At 35.8% G+C, this 18,688-nt stretch overlaps 1 protein-coding gene across 9 annotated transcripts in view; it reads left to right on the top strand.

Moving 5' to 3' along the window:
- Positions 1–18,688, top strand: part of LOC143735885 (uncharacterized) — a 49,389-nt gene that overhangs the window by 17,370 nt on the left and 13,331 nt on the right. For 7 of the 9 annotated variants that reach the window (XR_013203320.1, XR_013203323.1, XR_013203322.1 and 4 more), the window contains one exon: positions 722–1,102. The exons of the other annotated variants lie outside the window; for them this stretch is intronic. The gene's annotated coding sequence lies outside the window, so the exon portion shown is untranslated. Of the gene's footprint in view, positions 1–721; positions 1,103–18,688 lie in introns of those variants that run through there. 9 annotated transcript variants of the gene reach the window in all.

Here is an 18,688-nt window from a genome sequence, read left to right as displayed (position 1 = left end):
AAAAACCGCCATGTTTATCGCCATTCACTGTGTCTACTGTAGGAAAAATAGCCAGCTAATATTCACGCCGGTATGTTGACGGAAGTTGGGTGGTTTCAGGTGTTGCGTGATATCTGTGCCCAAGTAGCAGTGCTTCACCTGTGCTTCGTCCCAAGTCAATCTCTGCCTAGGAGATCGCCTAGTCTTAATCTGCATTGCTATTTGTACTTGTTGTGAATACGCAGGCCACAAGAAGTAATTGAGTTTTTTTTAATCGCTTTTACTCACAACATGCTATCCGGCAACAAAGGGTTCCAATTTATTATGCTTAGCTAAGCTAGCGGTGGCACTTCCAGACTAAGACAATGAGACAAAAATGCGTTTGCCCATCTATCTAAATATAGGGGAGACGGTGAAAACCTCCTATTTCAAAAAATAGGTGGTGTGTTCCTAATATTAAGTTATCCATTCCCTGGAAGTCAAACTCATTGTTTCAGCATTCTTGCATCTTTCTCTGCTGTTTAAGCTACACAGGAATGTATTGTAAAGGAATGAAGCTTAAATTATTTGAATGTAATGGATTATGGGTTAATTATGTACCATCCCTCTAGGTGCATTCAGAATCAGATGTTTTGCTTTTATCAACATAAAAGTACATGCAGCATCAAGTTTGAGAGTTAGGGCAAATTCTGACAATACCCATCTCAAAATTAATGTATTTTTTCCCCCTTTGTGCTTGCAGGTTTATTCTGAGAATTAACCCTGATGGCACCAAACACTAAAGGCACAGAGCAGATGGAAATCTGGAAAGATCCAAAAAAGCATCAGCCTGAACCCCTCAGTGTTTCTCATCAGAGGGCTTGTCAACTTTGACTGGCAAAATTACTGAAATGTAACAACACAAACTGACTTTTATTGTATTTTATTATTTTAAGGCCTGTTTTGGTTTTCAGTGTGTGTACCTTATTGCCATGCTACAGATATAAATGGTCCCCAGGAGATAAGTTCTATGGACTTTGGTGATTGTGCCTTTTTTTTTCTTCAGCTATTGAGGTCAAGATTTGTAATTTGTACTTCTAAAAACAAAATGTTCAACGATTAAAAAGAATATTATAAGGACAAATGTTCATGAGTTGTTGTAATTTTTGGGGGTGGGGTAAACATGTAAAAACAAAACAAAAAAAACTCAATACTAATACTGTAAATGACAATACGGTAATATTACTGTAAATCCAAATACAGTAAAGGTACAGTATACTGTAAGTGGAAATACAGTAAAGGTACAGTACTGTAAGTGAAAATACAGTAAAGGTACAGTATACTGTAAGTGAAAATACAGTAATAATACTGTAAAACATTTTACAGTAAATTACTGGCATCCAGCTGCCAGTAAGTTACTGTAAAATTTACAGCAATCTCTTTACAGTGCAGTCAAATTCGTGATTCGTGAATTACTTTTTCAATTCGGTTTGTGAATGTATCAGTCAGTCCATTTCACGACTAAATCAGTTTCAAGAAGCAAGTGTTTTTTGTGAGTGAATCTATCATTTAATTTGGTGAGACTGGTTTTGTGTGAATCATTCTATAATTTATTTAGTAATTTAGTCAAATTTGTGAGTGAATCAATCATTTAGATGGGTGAATGAATCAGTCAGACCAGTTCTGTGAATCATTCAGACTGATTCTGTGAATCATTATTTCTTTTTCGTGATCAACTCATTTGGTCCAATTTAAGAGTGAATCAATAATTTTGTTGGATGAATGAATCAATCAAACCAGTTCTGTGATGGGTTCTGTGAATTGTTTTATCATTTTCGCCAACACGTCTTTCAGTCTGACTTAAGAGAGTAAATCAATGAATTTGTTTAGCCAATGAATCATTTAGACCAGTTCTGTGAACCATTGAAAAAATGTGATTCAAATGAACGATTCTTTAACAAATTAGACACTAATACCAACAACGTATCATATTGAAGGCCCTGGTTTTCTTCATTTGCTGCGTTCTGCTCCGTCTTTTATAGTATTTCTTCTTTGGCCGTGAGTGCGGAAAGACGCATCCGCACCATGCGCACTATCTAGTGGACTTTATTTTCAAGCGCTTAAGTCAAGTCATGCACCATCCGGATAGAAACGAAGTATACTTTGTAGAGATGCACCGATTCATCGGCTGGTGATCGGAATTGGCCAATTTTCACGTGATCGGCCATGATCGGCGACCGGCCGGTCAGTCTGACAAATGCCGATTTTTTTTTTTTCGGTCAAATGCACTCGGGCGCTGCATGATTAACATCGCGCAAAATCAGCATCACACGTGCACACAGTACGCACATTGGAAACCTCGTGAATTATGGCCACTTCACACCGCAGAGTTTTTTTTTTTTTTCCCCAGCGTGCATGTTTATCAATGAGTGCATTCAACCGAGAGCAGGAGCAGCGCGTGAGCGTCGAGAAGGAGCGTCGCGTGAGCAGCAGTGAAGCGGGGTTTCGGCGCAGAGTCTATTTTTGCTGCGCTGCTCGCGCTTAATTAAAGTGATTGTTTAGCCTGGCTGGACATGTGGCAGATGAGAGAAGAACTGTTTTCGAAATAAAACTTGCCATTGATGTATAAGTGATTGCAATAGGCTGTGTGTGTGTTTTGAGAAACATCTTTATACTGCAAGGCTATATTTATTTTATTTTTATTTGCTATTAATATATTATTTTATTGCCATTACCTGTTTCATACTGACGTTTAGTTTCGTAAGTAAGTAAATATATCACTTTTTTTTAGTTGAATATATGGAAATGAAAATGGTTCTTCCATACCATAACACTGCATTTAGATATGTGTGAATTTCCCACACCAGGAGTAATAATTTATATAGTTTTATTTTATTTTATTTGTTCAAAAAAATCCATGTTCCATGTAAAATGTTCTATTAAAGAAAAGATAGAAAATAAATATTTGTGTTTGCTGTAAAGTGGTTAGAAAAAATGAAATCGGAATCGGCTAAAATCGGTATCGGCAGGCCAAACTCATGAAAAATCGGAAATCGGAATCGGCCTAGAAAATTGTAATCGGTGCATCTCTAATACTTTGGCCTTAAGGCTGTTATGATCCAACCAATTCCCAATGGATAATATTAAATCCTGCTCTATTTTTTTTTCTCATTTACCATTCTGTTTTACATCACATTGCATTGATTTTAATAAAGTCATTCAAGGTTATTAACAGGTCTAAGGTGATCTACCGTTGATCAAGTGGACTACGAGCGGGTGGACCTCAAGGGGGTCAACGTTTAACTGATTAGTATTCTGCTACCAAAAAAAAAAAATTCTGCTTTCTCCATTGACTTCCATTCAAAATGTAGCCGCATTTCGTCAATATCAAAGATGTCTACCAATGACAAACTGTTGTGTCTAGAACTTTAGATGGCTTTTGACTTCTCAGGACAGTAGTTAAAAAGGAACTGGGAGACATTAGACCTCCTTGGTTGACCTGCTAGGCCATGTTTGGTGAACTTGGTTAGGGCCAATAAGGGCTGTCATGTAAAACCATAAGCTAGTCTGACTTCAAGACATGAGATTGAGAAGCGTCTTTGACATTGGACCAATGTCCATAAATTCGCCAATTTTCCACTGAGAAGGATAAGATTAGAAGAAAACCCCAGAGACTTTAACAATTCCACCTCTGACATGAACTTGGAAGGACACAGGGTTAAGGGTTAAGAACACAGCAAAGCGGTTCACACGTCTTCTGGAAGAGGACCTGAGGCATTCGATGACATGAACATTCACTTTAGCACGATCCTAGCAAAAAAAAAAAAAGGAGTGAAAAACTGAGGTGTGGGTTGTGATTTCCTCTACTGTCGCCACATTCTTCTCACTTAAAGCGAGAGCAGCACACACACATTTTATTCTGAGTAAAAGAGAGATGGGGTGTAGATATCTAGTCACAATTTTTCTGTTGCCGTACAGGCAGACAATAATTGGCATTGAGCGATCCGGACAACATGAGTGTACTGGTAGTGTGTGTTCACACTCCCTCGGGAACAATAATAGCCTCGGAAATAACCTAAAGCTTTAAAGTGGAAACTCATACATGCTACAGGAGAAAATGGACCCAAACACACACACACACTGCGTCTGATTAAGTGGGAGTGTCGGTTTATCGTAGGCTCTCAGGGAGTCACGGTCGCTGAGCTACAGGACTCTCACAATGTGTCTTGCAGGCCTGATAGCAGCGTTCTCAACTCTGCATGCTCTGTGTGTCCGAAAGTCCCAAGACCACCAGCCAAAATACTTCTGTTTGCATTTGTCTAATTTAATAGACTTTTTTTTATTTAAAAAATAAAATCATGTGAGTGAAAGGGTGAATAGAACTATGAAAATTTGTAATTTATTAGTATTTACTATATCCCCCTCTGTGTACTAAGTAGTCAGGGTGTGATGTCATCAAAACCACCATGAGTGATGACCTTTAACATTTCTCACTTTTAAAATCTATTTTTTTTTCTGTTATTTACATTTACATTTGCATTTATGCATTTGGCAGACACTTTTATCCAAAGCGACTTACATTGCATTTCAAGGTACACATTTACATTCTTATCAGTTCTTGCTTTCCCTAGGAATCGAACCCATGACCTTGGCGTTGCGGGCGCCTACGCTCTATTCGACCTTAAATAGCTATTTAGGTCAAAAAATGTTAAGTGATAATTTAAGTGAGCAGATCTTTTAAATTAACAAATCTTTTTTTTTTTATTAATGGATATTTTAAGTCAATGGATCTTTTAAATGAGTGCATCATTGACTGGCCAAGTCATTGACGGATTCAATGACTTAAAAAGTTACCTAATGAATAAGTAAACACATATGTATAGAACGTTTTAGTTGGTTCAAAAGATTCCACTGAGATTAATCAAAATATTGCATTTTGTCAACATTCAATATGGGGAATAGCTAGTTACATGTTTGAACAAATCTTTTAGGTGAACATATTTTTTGAGAACAGATCTTTTTAATTAAACTGAGTCACTGACTGAATGAGTGATTCAGTGACTCAAAAAGACACAAAAGTAATGAATAAGTAAACAACAGTCATTCTTGTGAAAAGATTTACTGAATCAAATACCACAACACTAGTAGTGAATCACCAAGTACTTGAAGAATATCAGCCTCTATATTCGATAGAATAATATTTAATAAACACTATTGAGCTATCGCTATATGTTATAATTTAGCTTATGTAACTGAAAATACTTCCATCCATTATAGTAGACATCATGAATTAAATGGTAAATTTGCGTTTTCTATGGAAAAAGAATCTGGTGTTGATGTGGTCTCAAATATTTAGAGCTGTGTACATGTCTACGTTTCCCTTACATCGCTATTGTGCTTACAATAATCTGTTTCAGATTCTTTACCCAGAATCCCACTGTTCTCTTGTCTTCCTCCATCAATGAGAGCGGTGACAGCAGGAGCAAGAGACAGTGGCATATTTCCGTTGCATTATGGGATGTGAGAAGACAGGGGTGCTCGGAGTAATTATCAGTTTGGTGGTGCTGTGCATCTTCAAGCACTTCACTGGCATTCTGGAGGCTCTTAAAATCTTCACTGTTTGTCTTAAAAGACAAATGGCCTTTGCAACACATTTAACCTGTGTAAATGTAATGTGACCTCTTTTTTTTTTATCAAAAAAGAACATTTTGTAGGAAATAATGTTGGCTAAGCCTAAGATTTTTTTAGATGACAGTTATTCGAACAAAATAAAATCAATTTCGATTATAATGATTTTCCATAATGATTTTATAATATATATTGTTTGTGAATGTAAAAGGTCTGCAAAGTTTTAAAATCAAATTTCGTGAGAAATGGAGTTGGTGTCTCCCAAAGTCGTCAGTAATTCCAGTCTCACTTCCTGCACATTACTGTGTATCAAGTGCTCAGGAAGAGCTCAAATTGAGTTATGGTAATACATGTTTTGTTTCCGAAGCACACTGTAAGCAGTAGTCCAATCACAACAGACTGGGTCATCTGACCAATCAGAGCAGAGTAGTCCAATCACAACAGACTGGGTCATCTGACCAATCAGAGCAGAGTAGACCAATCACAACAGACTGGTTCATCTGATCAATCAGAACAGTGTAGACCAATCAACACAGACTGGATCATCTGACCACTCAGAGCTGAGTAACTCTTGGAAAGGAGGGGTTTAGAGAGACTGAATCTTTGAAAGAACCGTTTTCAGACTCTTTGAAATGAGGTGATGTGCAATGTATATTATGAGAAACTCAAAGTGTTTAACCTTAACGTAAACCTGTTGTAGGCAACCTCCAAAAAAAAATGTAGGAACCTTTAAAATAGCAAAATAAGGGCATGTTCCCTGAGACGCTGAGTTCCATCTTTGCGATCTTTGGGAATAGCTGTCTGTAACAAGGTTAGATGTTGTGGGAAGAAGGAGGCGGCAACCGGCGAACGTTCACACACATTTTAATACCAAAAATAAAACAAATACAAAACGGAAGTAAAAGACAGCAGCCCCTCACGGACGACTACTATCACATATAATAAAACAAAACAGAACATAAGTCCAGGCCTGTTCCTCTCTCGATCTTCACGATCGTCGCTCCTCCTTTTATGCTTCTGCTCCTCCATGAGAGACACAAGACTGGTGCGTCACGCAGGTGTCGCTCATTATCAATCACACCACCGGCCTCGCGTCATTCTCTCACTGCCCTCGGCCTCGTCCTGCACACCACAGTCTCATTTATGCTTTATATAGACATGGCATTAAGATTAACTCCCACATGAGAAATGCCTTATTTAAAATATACAAACCCTTTCTTCAATCTCTTTGTTTTATTAGCTAAAAATGGAATGTGCAATTACAGAGTGGTTTGGTCCCACTACAGCTTTGACATCTAATGAAATGTTCTCACACATGCACACAAGAAATAATAACATTCTTCACCTTTTGCTTCCAATTTATTCCTGGGAAGTTTTCTTCCCTGAAATGTGCATCTTAATTGCTTTGAATATGCAGTTGATGGTTTTATTTTTAGCACCCTTGTGAAAAGAATGTTAACTTCAGGTAACCAGTAAATACAAATTTATGGTCCTACAGAAATTAAATCAAAATCAAATACATCTACAAAATACATCTTTGGTTTGCTACATTGGGACTTATTACACCTAATAAAATATAAAAATATGCAAATGCATATTTTTGCATAAGTGGTGTAGAAAATTCACATATTTTCTTTTTTTATTGTTCAACTCAATGTTTGATACTTGACAGAGCAATTTTACAATAGATTATATAATTTTAAATAGGCAATAGAATTTTCAATTCTTTCATAAACAAACTTGCCCTTTGTCATTTTTTTTTTTATAAAATGGACTCGAATAAAACAGAGTAAAATTTTTAAAAATATTATGATATATTGTTAATATGATAAATTGCTGGGAAAAAATAATAATAATAATAGATATATACGATGGATGGATGGATAGATAGATAGATAATGGATAAAGTTTTTGCAATATGTTCATTTAACAGAACACAATTTTTTTCTTCTCATTTCATTTATCATTCCGTAGCTTCAGAGAAAAAGCTGAGTTGTCAAAACAGCTTCCGGAGAACATCATACATTTTTTCTTTCCTATTCTTTCAGAAATCTATTTTTTTTTTTTTTTCTAGAGCAGATGTGTTGTGTGTTGAGGGAATATTGATGACAAGCTTTCTTATCAGACCTAGAGCTTTTTTTTTTTTTTTTTTTTTTCAGCAGCAGCAGAAAAAATAGTTTTGTAGGAATGTAATTTCATTTAGTGTTCACGCTCACGGCCCCTCACTGAAACGCACATGCGGTCCACGGATCTCTGGAGATCACCGACACGCCACTGAAACCAGTTTCCACAGACTATAATAACCCATGCCGTACTGAGGCGGCTGCTTATAATGCTTTTCAAAAAGGAAGCAACGTGCAACCAAGGTGTGAATATTGGGATTGGGTTATAAGATTGTTTTCATGTTACATATAAATACAGAGCAGATATGTGAAATTTAGGTAGGAATAGACGCAAACAGAGTCATACAGAGTCATACAGAGTCATACAGAGTATATATATATATATATTTTTTATATATATTTTTTTTATATAAGTTTAAGTATTATATAAGTATAAGTTTTTAATATATAAAACTTTATATTTCTCCTTATGTACATGTACTATACTCCTTATAGTACATGCACAATTTTAGTTATTATCTGTGTTGGCAAATTAATATGCATTGATAAATATGCATTGGTAAAACAAAGACAAGAACTGTGTTCATTTATTAACCAAATTTATATATAAACTTATATTACATCAATAAATATTTTCTCCTAAAGACATACACATATGTGTGTGTGTGTGTGTGTGTGTGTGTGTGTGTGTGTGTGTGTGTGTGTGTGTGTGTGTGTGTGTGTGTGTGTGTAAATAAATATATGCAGTTTTAATTTTATTTCAGAATTCTTATATAAATATAATTTCATATATAGGCTATACATATAATTTTATAACAATTTCTTAAAATATTAAATTTTGTATGATAAAAAAATGTTAATACCACATTTTATATTTTGTCATCAGGAAAACATTTCTTTATGTTAGCCACACACACACACACATGCGCGCACATATATATATATATATATATATATATATATATATATATATATATATATATATATATATATATATATATATACATATTGAAAAATAATAGTGATAAAATGCATAAAAGAATGAAAGAAACACACACACACACGCACATATATAATATCTGTGTGTGTGTGTGTGTGTGTGTGTGTGTGTGTGTGTGTGTGTGTGTGTGTGTGTGTGTTTCTTTTATTCTTTTATGCATTTTATCACTATTATTTTTCAATATATTATATAGTATTCTTATTTTAAATGAGCGAGGTGAAACCCTGTCTTCCATCATATGAAGCCTGCTAAAAAAGTTAACTTTTCTGTAAATTTTACAAGTTTTATCAAATGAGTTGGCCGACTATAGCAAGTTGCTTTGATAGAAACGTAGCGATCGTTTGACAGAAGAAGACAGCTAGCTTAGCTTAGTATGCTTAGCTTCACTATGAGAAAAAATTCAAATCACATCTGACAACGGCAGCCACAAGTAATGCTGTAATACCGCAAAACACCCAAACAACCCACCTGAAGCCTCCTCTGCCCTGTTACCCTCTCTCCTCCACTGCACTAGTATGGCGCTTACTCCGTGCCAAAATCAAACATCCGAACGACCGATCGACCGACCGAACGTCTATCCGAACGTCTATCCGAACGTCTTGTACTTTTGAGCGTCTTACCGAGCGGGTGACCCACGTGACGACCTGACGTATCCAAGCTGAGTATCCAAGCTGATGTGTAAAGACTATAAATGGACATGAAAGGCAATACATATAAATATTGTACCCCTAAAACAACACTAAAACATTTTTCCTGTGCATGTAAGGCTATGTGTTTTACTTTCAAAGAGCAGAAATACTGTAGGCTAGCCTATACAGACATTCAAACGTCTTAATATGACCAATATAATCATTTTAACTAGTTTTTATTGTTAATTTTATTGCTCAATCAATGTACAATGTACAAAAAACATATCCAGAAGGTTTTCATAAATATAAATATTAGATTTATATCTTTGGAAATGTATATAATATATATATATATATATATATATATATATATATATATATATATATATATATATATATATATATATATATATAATATATATATAATATAAAAAAAATATATATATATATTTTTTTTTATACATGTATACATTTATATTTGAAACTTTTGTGGCCTGTGAATCTAGTTTAAAATATTTAATAATAGATAATAAATGTTATGAACTTAAGACCTATTTATGCATCTTTATTGTTTGTGTTTGTTTGTTTGTTTGTTTGTTTGTTTGTTTGTTTGATCGTTTGTTTGTAACCAATGTTGTGTTGAGAATAAGAGTTTCTGTGTTGGAGTTTTGGGGGTCACCTGTGGATTGTAGTAGCACCTCCTAGTGCTCCAATAATAGGATATTCCAGAAATGTAAAAGTTACTACACTTTACTGTAATATGAAATATTGTTACTAGAAGTTTTATATAGCATAATTAAAATAATGAATTTACTTTTCGAAAAAATATTCCAAGTAAAAAAAAGTCAATACTGTCATGGTGCTCTTCGGTCACTTTTGACCGAACTTTTCTGTTTTGAATTTAAAATTCACAATTATACGCTAATGAACTGGAAGGGCTATTACCACACAGCATCATTGAGTCAGGAGACTGAAATAAGAGGTTAAAATGAGATCAGATCCAGATGGATTAAGCTGTGATAAAAGATTTGCTGTTTATTTATTGAATTTGATTGTTACGTGTAACAAAATGCTTTCTCTGTATTCAGGTTTGACTGTAATAATAATGCAAAAACGTGTACACTTCAAATCAAAATTTATTTATTTTTTATAAACTTCGACAAAAAGTAGGCCTATTATTTGAGAATAAAAAAAAATACATTCAAATCCACAACTTAAAAGTAAGTAATTTTGTCCAAAAACTAATTAACAAGCCTTTCCAGAGAGCTATACTGGCATCTAGTGGTAACACCATGAAATTACAGGTTTTATTTTATTTTCTCTCAACAGATGGCGCCTATCTGATTTATGGCGCCTATCTGATTTAAACAATTTAATTTAAAAGGCCTAGTTTCTATATTAATCTGAAATACTGCATTAATTAAAAAATAATTTTTTTTAAATTAGAAAAATTTTTTGGTATTATTTTTAATGGGAAAAATGTACCATAATTATTGCATAAATATTAATTAAATTTTTTTTAAGTTGGCTGCCAAAAATACCAATATTGGGAGTTGTCACTACAGAAAATATGTATTTATTAGTTTGTTCAATATTAAAATAGTATAACATAAACCTATTTTAGTTAATACTTTGATGTATACGTTACAATTCAACCTTTACAGTGGACCTGCCTATGTTCTCAACCGCTAGAATCTGATTTTTCATAGTCAGCTCTGGATGTTTTAATTGAGGTTATACAATATAAACACATGTTCAGTTTCCATAGAAGACAAGTTGATTTTGGTGTAAGGTCTTGAATGAAATAAAGAACATCATTTTTATTTGCATTTACAGAGATACTGTATCTACTTGATCAAAGATATCTTCCTGAGATTCAGATTCATCTTAACCTCTATAGAGTAGGAATAAACATGTTTATATTTATCTGAGACCAAAATTGTTACATTTGTAAAATCAATTTGTCTGATATAAATGGCCAGTAGCCTAGGCTATGGACTTTTTAATTCACAGTCTATTTGAGTTGTAGCCTATATGCATACAAAAGCAGATAGGGCTGCAGTTTTCGCTGCATTTGAATGTGTTAAAGCTAATTTCCATGAAATATGAGACATTGTCTGTTCCTAAAACTTCCGTTTTAATGGGAGATAGAGAAAAATTATGTGGAATATCTCGTGCTTTTCCGAATTAGCCGTCAATGCCCGGTTTGTTAGCCTAATAGCCTCTGCTATATTTAACTTTTAATAATACACAGCACATAACTTTCTAAATCAGCCAATAATCAAATGTGGACTAGTTAGAGGATACAATAGAAGCATAAGAAGTTAAACTAAGGTAAGAAAAACACAAACGTGTTACAACGTGTTTTCACACGTAAACAATATGTTGGGAAGACCATCGTTACTCGCACTTCCGACCGGTCGCCATGGGAACGCGTTAACAACACGTAAGCACATGTAGGAACGTGTTAAAGATGATTTTATGAAAATTAGCAATAGGCTAATTTCGTTTTGCCTCATTGTTTATATGTGGTAGACATGAAAATCAACGAACCTTAATTACAAAGTAAAGTATATTCAGCTGATTAGCACTGCTATATTAGATCTAAATGTAATATTAGAACTCTTATACAAATGTTTTTAATAAACCTTTCACTTTAACATTTATGATGTCTATTTGTGAAAGATCATGATAATTTAGTAGGCTAATTTTATTAAGACTGAGATTATGCTTGATTAGATTAATTTTTTATTAAAACTTGTATGCATGTTTTTAATCTATATTACAGTTTCCCTGAATTGCTGAAACACTTCTTGGAACCATCATTCACTTTTTCAAAACCTTAAACACAAAAACAAATTTTCAAACTACATTCAGAGAACATCTGACTCTTCTTTCAAAATAATAAAAAAAAAATTACTCAAAACCATTGTATCTGTGCTCAAAATCAAACAGTGCTTTCAGATAATGCACACAAGAGTCAATAAAAAAAATATATATATTTGCATTATTATTACAGTCAAACCTGAATACAGAGAAAGCATTTTGTTACACGTAACATTCAAATTCAATAAATAAATAAATAAACAGCAAATCTTTTATCACAGCTTAATCCATCTGGATCTGATCTCATTTTAACCTCTTATTTCCGTCTCTTTCTTTTAAACTGTAGATTCATAGGCTAGCCTACAGTATTTCTGCTCTTTGAAAGTAAAACACATAGCCTCACAAGCACAGGATTCAGGAGAAATGTTTTAGTGTTGTTTTAGGGGTAGGTACAATATTTATATGTATTGCCTTTCATGTCCATTTATAGTCTTTACACATCAGCTTGGATACTTGCATGGTTAAAAAAACTGCTAATTTCAAGACGTTGACGTCACGTCAGGTCGTCACGTGGGTCACCCGTTCGGTAAGACGCTCAAAAGTACAAGACGTTCGGATAGACGTTCGGTCGTTCAGATGTTTGATTTTGGCACGGAGTAAGCGCCATACACTAGCACCATACAGAGGGTAGACGAATCAAAGCTCGTGGCGCACGTCAGCGTTGACGATTACGTCTGACATGTCTGACGCAGCCATGCGTTTGATCCGTACGTTTGATCACCGTGTACGTTTGCGTGTGAGTGCTGTAATGAAAAAGCGAGCTGGCGTGTCCGTTCTTTCTGGGAAAGTGCTGCATGCCTCCTGTTGAGACGGCTCGTTGTTTTTTGTAGCAGGTTGGAAGGGCTTTGACAGGTTGAACACGCATACGTAGATATACTCAGAAAGTCATTTTGCGATTTATCATAGAAGAGCTCTCTGATTAAGTGCTGTCTCAGTCTTTTTAAAGGAACAGTTCAACTGTTTTTTACTCAAAAATTATCCCATAATTTACTCACCCTCAAGGTGTATGACTTTTTTCTTTTAGCTAAACATAAATCTGAGTTATATTTTAGTTATCTATTTGTTTAAACCGCGAGTGGCATCTACTCTCACCTAAGCTTGATAGCCTACTGCCAGGGTGGGAAATTAACTTTTTTGCCCACAAGCCACAATGGCTGGTGGATGCCCAATTTTACCAGCCACTTGTATTTTTTACCAGCCACTTTTTCTGGAATTCAAATTTATGAATGAGAACTGTGACTTTGATAACATTGACGTCCATTACAAATATGTCATTCGTTTTATCCATTTAACAATATGATTTATGCTGCACTCAGGAGCCAATTTATGTTTTCCCCCGTGGATGCTCACGCACGCACGCCCCTTTTTTTTTAAAAAAAAAAGCACTATTAGCACAAACATGTAAGCAACATGTATGTACATGTTTGTATTTTTGAGAGAGTTTTATGCATGGTTATTTTACAGTTTATTTTTTAATATTAGTTAACTCTGTATGACCATAAACGATGGAGTAAATGTATTTTGCTGTTATTTGAAAAAAATCCAGCAAAACGTGCCCGCGCGTTTGTCGACCCCAGAGGGTTAACTCGATAATAAAGCCGTAAAGTAGGCTATCTTTCAACTCAGGACAGCACCACTTCTCACAAATACAGATAGGATTGGAGATGAAAAGTTTAACTGACACGTAATCGAGCTCCGGAGCACCCACGGTATCGGCTCCTATCCTCGCTGCTGCTAAAACTATCGCTAAACTAAAAAAACGATAGCTATCTAGCCATCACAAAACACAACTTCAAGTTAGTAATTTACTTACTTGCACATCCAAACGTAGTCCCGAAAAGGTCTGCCCTTTTTGCCGATCGCATTGATGTTTCTGAATAGAATTGCTCATATTCATTGACTCTATTTTAAGGTTAGTTGTTCCTCTAACGAACGAATTGTTTGCATTTTCGGACAACGCATAGGTTCGACAGTAAGCGAACTAAGCGAACCCTCGTTTTCCCTTCGTCATCAATGCGCCACTTGTTCGAAAAGTACCTTCACTTTTTATTTACTTCGCCCTCAACAGGTTGTACATTCATATACTGCTGACTCCGCGGCGGGCCTCTTAACACCGGGTATATTTTTTTAATTTTCCTTCCGTCTGTACCTCGGCTATATGTGTCACGGTCCGTTCAGCGCCGTGTCCGTGCGCTGTGTCCGTAAAGCACAGCGCTGAAAACCAATCAAATTAGTTACTCGACAAAAGTGCATTATTTTTACTTAGCAACAGCATTCTTTGACAAAAGATGTCCAATCCGTTACAAGGAATGTTTTAAGTAGTAACCAATAAAAATATGTTTTACAATTTACCCGCCACTGTGGCTGGTATACAAGGCAAATTCACCCGCCACTTTGAAAAAGTACCAGCCATTGGCTGGTGGCGGATGCTATTTTCCTACCCTGCCTACTGCTACAACCTATGTTCCAAAAGAACAAGACTTTCGTATAGAGTTCTTAGGGTGGTCCGTTTGAACCACTGAAAGAGGTCAGTTTGAGTCATTTAAGTGAACACTTTTAACCATTTAATGCAGCCACTTTGAGATGGTAGTCTCTAAGTCATTGAGTCATTTTGAGCCATTGAAAGTCAATTAAGGTGTTTATTTTTAATCATTTAAGGTGATTAATTTAATAAGATAACTTTGAGCCATTTAACAGGATCATTTTTAATAATTCAGTGTTTGTTCAAGGTAGTCACTGACTCATTAACTTTGAATCATTTAAGCGATAACATTGAATCATTTAATGGGATCACTTAAGGGTGATCACTTTGAGTTCTTCAAGGAGGTATTTTTGAAACATTTGAAACAGGTAGTCACACAGTCAATTATGTGGTCACTGAGTCATTTAAGGGGGGTCTTTGAGTCATTTCATTCAGTTAATGGAGGCCAGTTTGGGGTCAGTTTTTACAACTTCAATTTGAGGTCACTTAGAGGTGCTAAATCAGGTTAGCCCGCACCTTTTCAGTCACATCTCCTTATGTGAGAATGTACCCATTGTGTCTCATTATTAATTGAACTACTTCAGAAATAATCGTCCTAATTCGGGCCGCGTATACTGTAAGTCCACTTAAAAAAGCCAGAGTGAGTTGTTCTGTCTCTTTCTTTCACATTGTGCCAGAGTTAATGAGAAAAGGAGAGCATCTGTCAGATATGTGGAGCTCGGTGCCCCAGAAGTACCGCCAATGTGTGTCTATATGTGTGTGTAAATGAATATGTTTGCCTGTGAGAGCTCTGTGCCCCAATAAGACCAGCTGTAGATTTCAAGGTCTCTACATGGGCTCATAGCGCCACTGTATGGGGCCCTCAGAGAGCCAGTGAGACGCTTCGGCATGCCATGATGACAGCTGGGAAAATGATGGCTTAGATAAATTAATAAACTAGGAGAAGAAAGAGAATGCTCTATCTAAATAAGGCCATGCCTCGTATGATGAGCTTATATGCTTTATTAAAAGCATACTGTACTCTTCTTTAAAGAGAAAGCAGGCAGAAACAAGTTTGTTATCCATGGTTTCGGGTTCATATCTGTGTGAAATCACAGGCAGACATCAATTTTTCATCGATTCTTTGCTGTTTTCAGCTGCAAGGAATCATGGGATACTATTGAGAATTCAAGATGAAATCTCCCAGTGCTCATGTCGTCTCGTATCCAGCGCCTTACTCTGAGGACATTCACCAACTCGCTCTAATTGTCATTTCCCATTTAAACATGTCAAAACATAGCTGAAACGTATTGTTGATGCTAGCTAGCTCGAACACTTGTGAACCTGAAAACATGATTCCTGCCGCTGCTCTTTGTGGTAAATTAGATTTCGTAGCAATGACACATTGTGCTTGTGACACTCACACAGCTCAAATATGTTCGGGGAGTATTTTCAGAAATAACACTTGTCAGAAAGGCTTCGGTGAATTGTTCTCTCAGTGCATGTAGCGAGCATGTTTTTTTTGTGAGAAATTACTTGAGGTAGTTCTTTCTGTTTTGACTTTGACCAAAAAAGGAACAACCTAGGAATGTGCTAAAAAACACTTGCAACCGCCTATGTGCTAAATACTCAAAAGATACTAACAACCGCATGGCAGTGTGGTAAAAATATTCAGAACACATGTTAAATTCAATCCAAACACATTAGCAACCACACAGCGATGTGCTAAACCACTCAGAGCAAGGTAGCAACCACATAGCGATATGCTAAAGAAACTCAAGACACATTTGAAACTGCGTACGTGCTAAAACTACTCTGAAAGCACTAGTGTGGTAAACATACTCAGAACACACTAGTAACCACATATCTATGCGTTCAATTCACTTCAAACACATTTGTAACTGCATAGTGTGTGCAAAAACCTCTCCAAACACAGTAGCAACCAAATAGCAATACACTACAACACTCAAAACATATTTGCTGTGTGCATTAAAAGTACACTGAAAATACTTCTGTGGTAAAAATAGTCAGAACACACTAGCAACCACTTAACAATGTGTTAAAATTTACTCCAAAACCATTAGCAACTGAATAGTAATACTCTAAAACAGCTCAAATCACATTTGCAACTGTGTATGCGCTAAAACTACTCTGAAAATACTAGTGTGGTAAAAAATTGTCGGAACACACTAGAAACCACATAGCAATGCGCTAAAACCACTCCGAACACAGTAGCGACCAAATATTGATACATTCAAAACACATATCTACTCAGAAGTTACTAGCAATCACATAGCAATGCGTTAAACCACCCAGAACATCTATCAATAGTATAGTAACGTCCTAAAAGCAATCAAATCGCCAACAATTGGCTATGTGCTAATCTACTAAAAAAAATACTAACAATCGCATGGCAGTGAGGTAAAAATAGTCAAAACACACACATTCAAACACATTAGCAACGAGTAGCAACCACATAGTTATACACTACAACAACACAAAACACATTTGAAACAGTGTGTGGTAAATCTACCCGGAAAATACTAGTGTGGTAAAAATAGTCAGAGAGAACTAGTAACCACATAGCTACAGTATGCGTTAAATCCAAACTAAACACATTAGCAAGCACATAGTGATACGCTAAAACCACTCAAAACATATTTTTAACCGTAAATGTGCTAAAGCTACTCTGAAAACACTAGTGTGGTAAAAAAAATAATCAGAACACATTAGTAACCACATAACTGCACTTAAAACCAGGGGTAGCACGAGATCTCGCAAGACTAAAATATGACGAGATTTCTCGTTGAGTGAAAAGCTGTATTGCGATATCGCTATGGCGGAGCGTGAAGGTGAAATTAGCATAGAATATGCCACCGCTACATTCACATTACATTACAGTGCCCACTGCGGCACCGCATAAATTAAGCGTAGCGTTAGTTCTGGCAGGTCACGTTATTCAAGCTCACATCAGCTGCCTCTTAGCTGATCCACGTCTACCTACTGTATAGGAATACAACGCCTGTATACAGTACATATATAAGCTCCTTCAGTATTATCAGCAGCTATGACGTTTCTCAGGAGCTAATACCCTCCTCCATCCCCAGCTCCTCCTCTTGTCAGTCAGTAAGGCATTCTGATTCCCCTTGAATCAGAATAAATTCTCAAATTATGTTGTACTTTAAAATCTTGAATTAATAATATCTGCAATATATTCATGTTGGTTCTGTTCTGCTTACCCTAAGGGGGGTTATCGCTGCTACAAGATTATTAGTTAAAACATTTCAAAATGCACCTGCAGTCTATTTTTCCAATCATGAATTTTGTCATTGAGGATTTCTATAACATATTGTGCAAAAATCTCATCTCGTCTTGTGAGAAGTGTCCCGTCTCACCCCTACTGAAAACACATTAGCAACTGCATATTATGTGCTAAAACCACTTCAAACGCAGTAGCAACCGCATAGCATTACACTAAAACAACTTCAAATAAATTTCAAACTGTGTAAAACTTCTCGAAAAATACTAGTGTGCTAAAAAATAGTCAGAACACACTAGTTAACACATAGCAATGTGCTAAATCCACTTAGCAACCGCATAGTGATGTGCTAAAACCACTCAGAACACCTTAATTGCAATTGTATAGCAATGTTCTTAAAGAATACCTTAGCAATTGCAGTCCATTAAATCCTTTAGAAAACACAAGTAACCATATAGCAATGTATTAAAAACCACTCAGAACACCCTAACAACCGCCAAGCATCACTCTGGCAACCACCCAAAGTTTGTTGTTAATTTAAGCAGCCATGATTTCAAATCTGTGTTGATTAATGCTGTGCTAAGATCAGATCAAGGTACTCCAGTTTCTGGGATGAGAGTTGGGTTTTGTTGTGAGCAACTGATTCACAGTGTCTTTTAGCTCGTCTGTTGACAGTGTCGACAAAGACAAGAATATTATATTGTTATATTTGACAGCAGCTGGGAGTCTAGGCAAGTCTAGGCA

The sequence above is a fragment of the Siphateles boraxobius genome, unplaced genomic scaffold (assembly GCF_051911475.1).
Source record: "Siphateles boraxobius isolate OS27281-9 unplaced genomic scaffold, OSU_SipBor_1 13, whole genome shotgun sequence".
In the NCBI taxonomy this organism is placed as follows: Eukaryota; Metazoa; Chordata; class Actinopteri; order Cypriniformes; family Leuciscidae; genus Siphateles; species Siphateles boraxobius.
The sequence above is the reverse complement of the archived record's forward strand: the minus strand, read 5'-3'. Positions and strand labels throughout refer to the sequence as shown.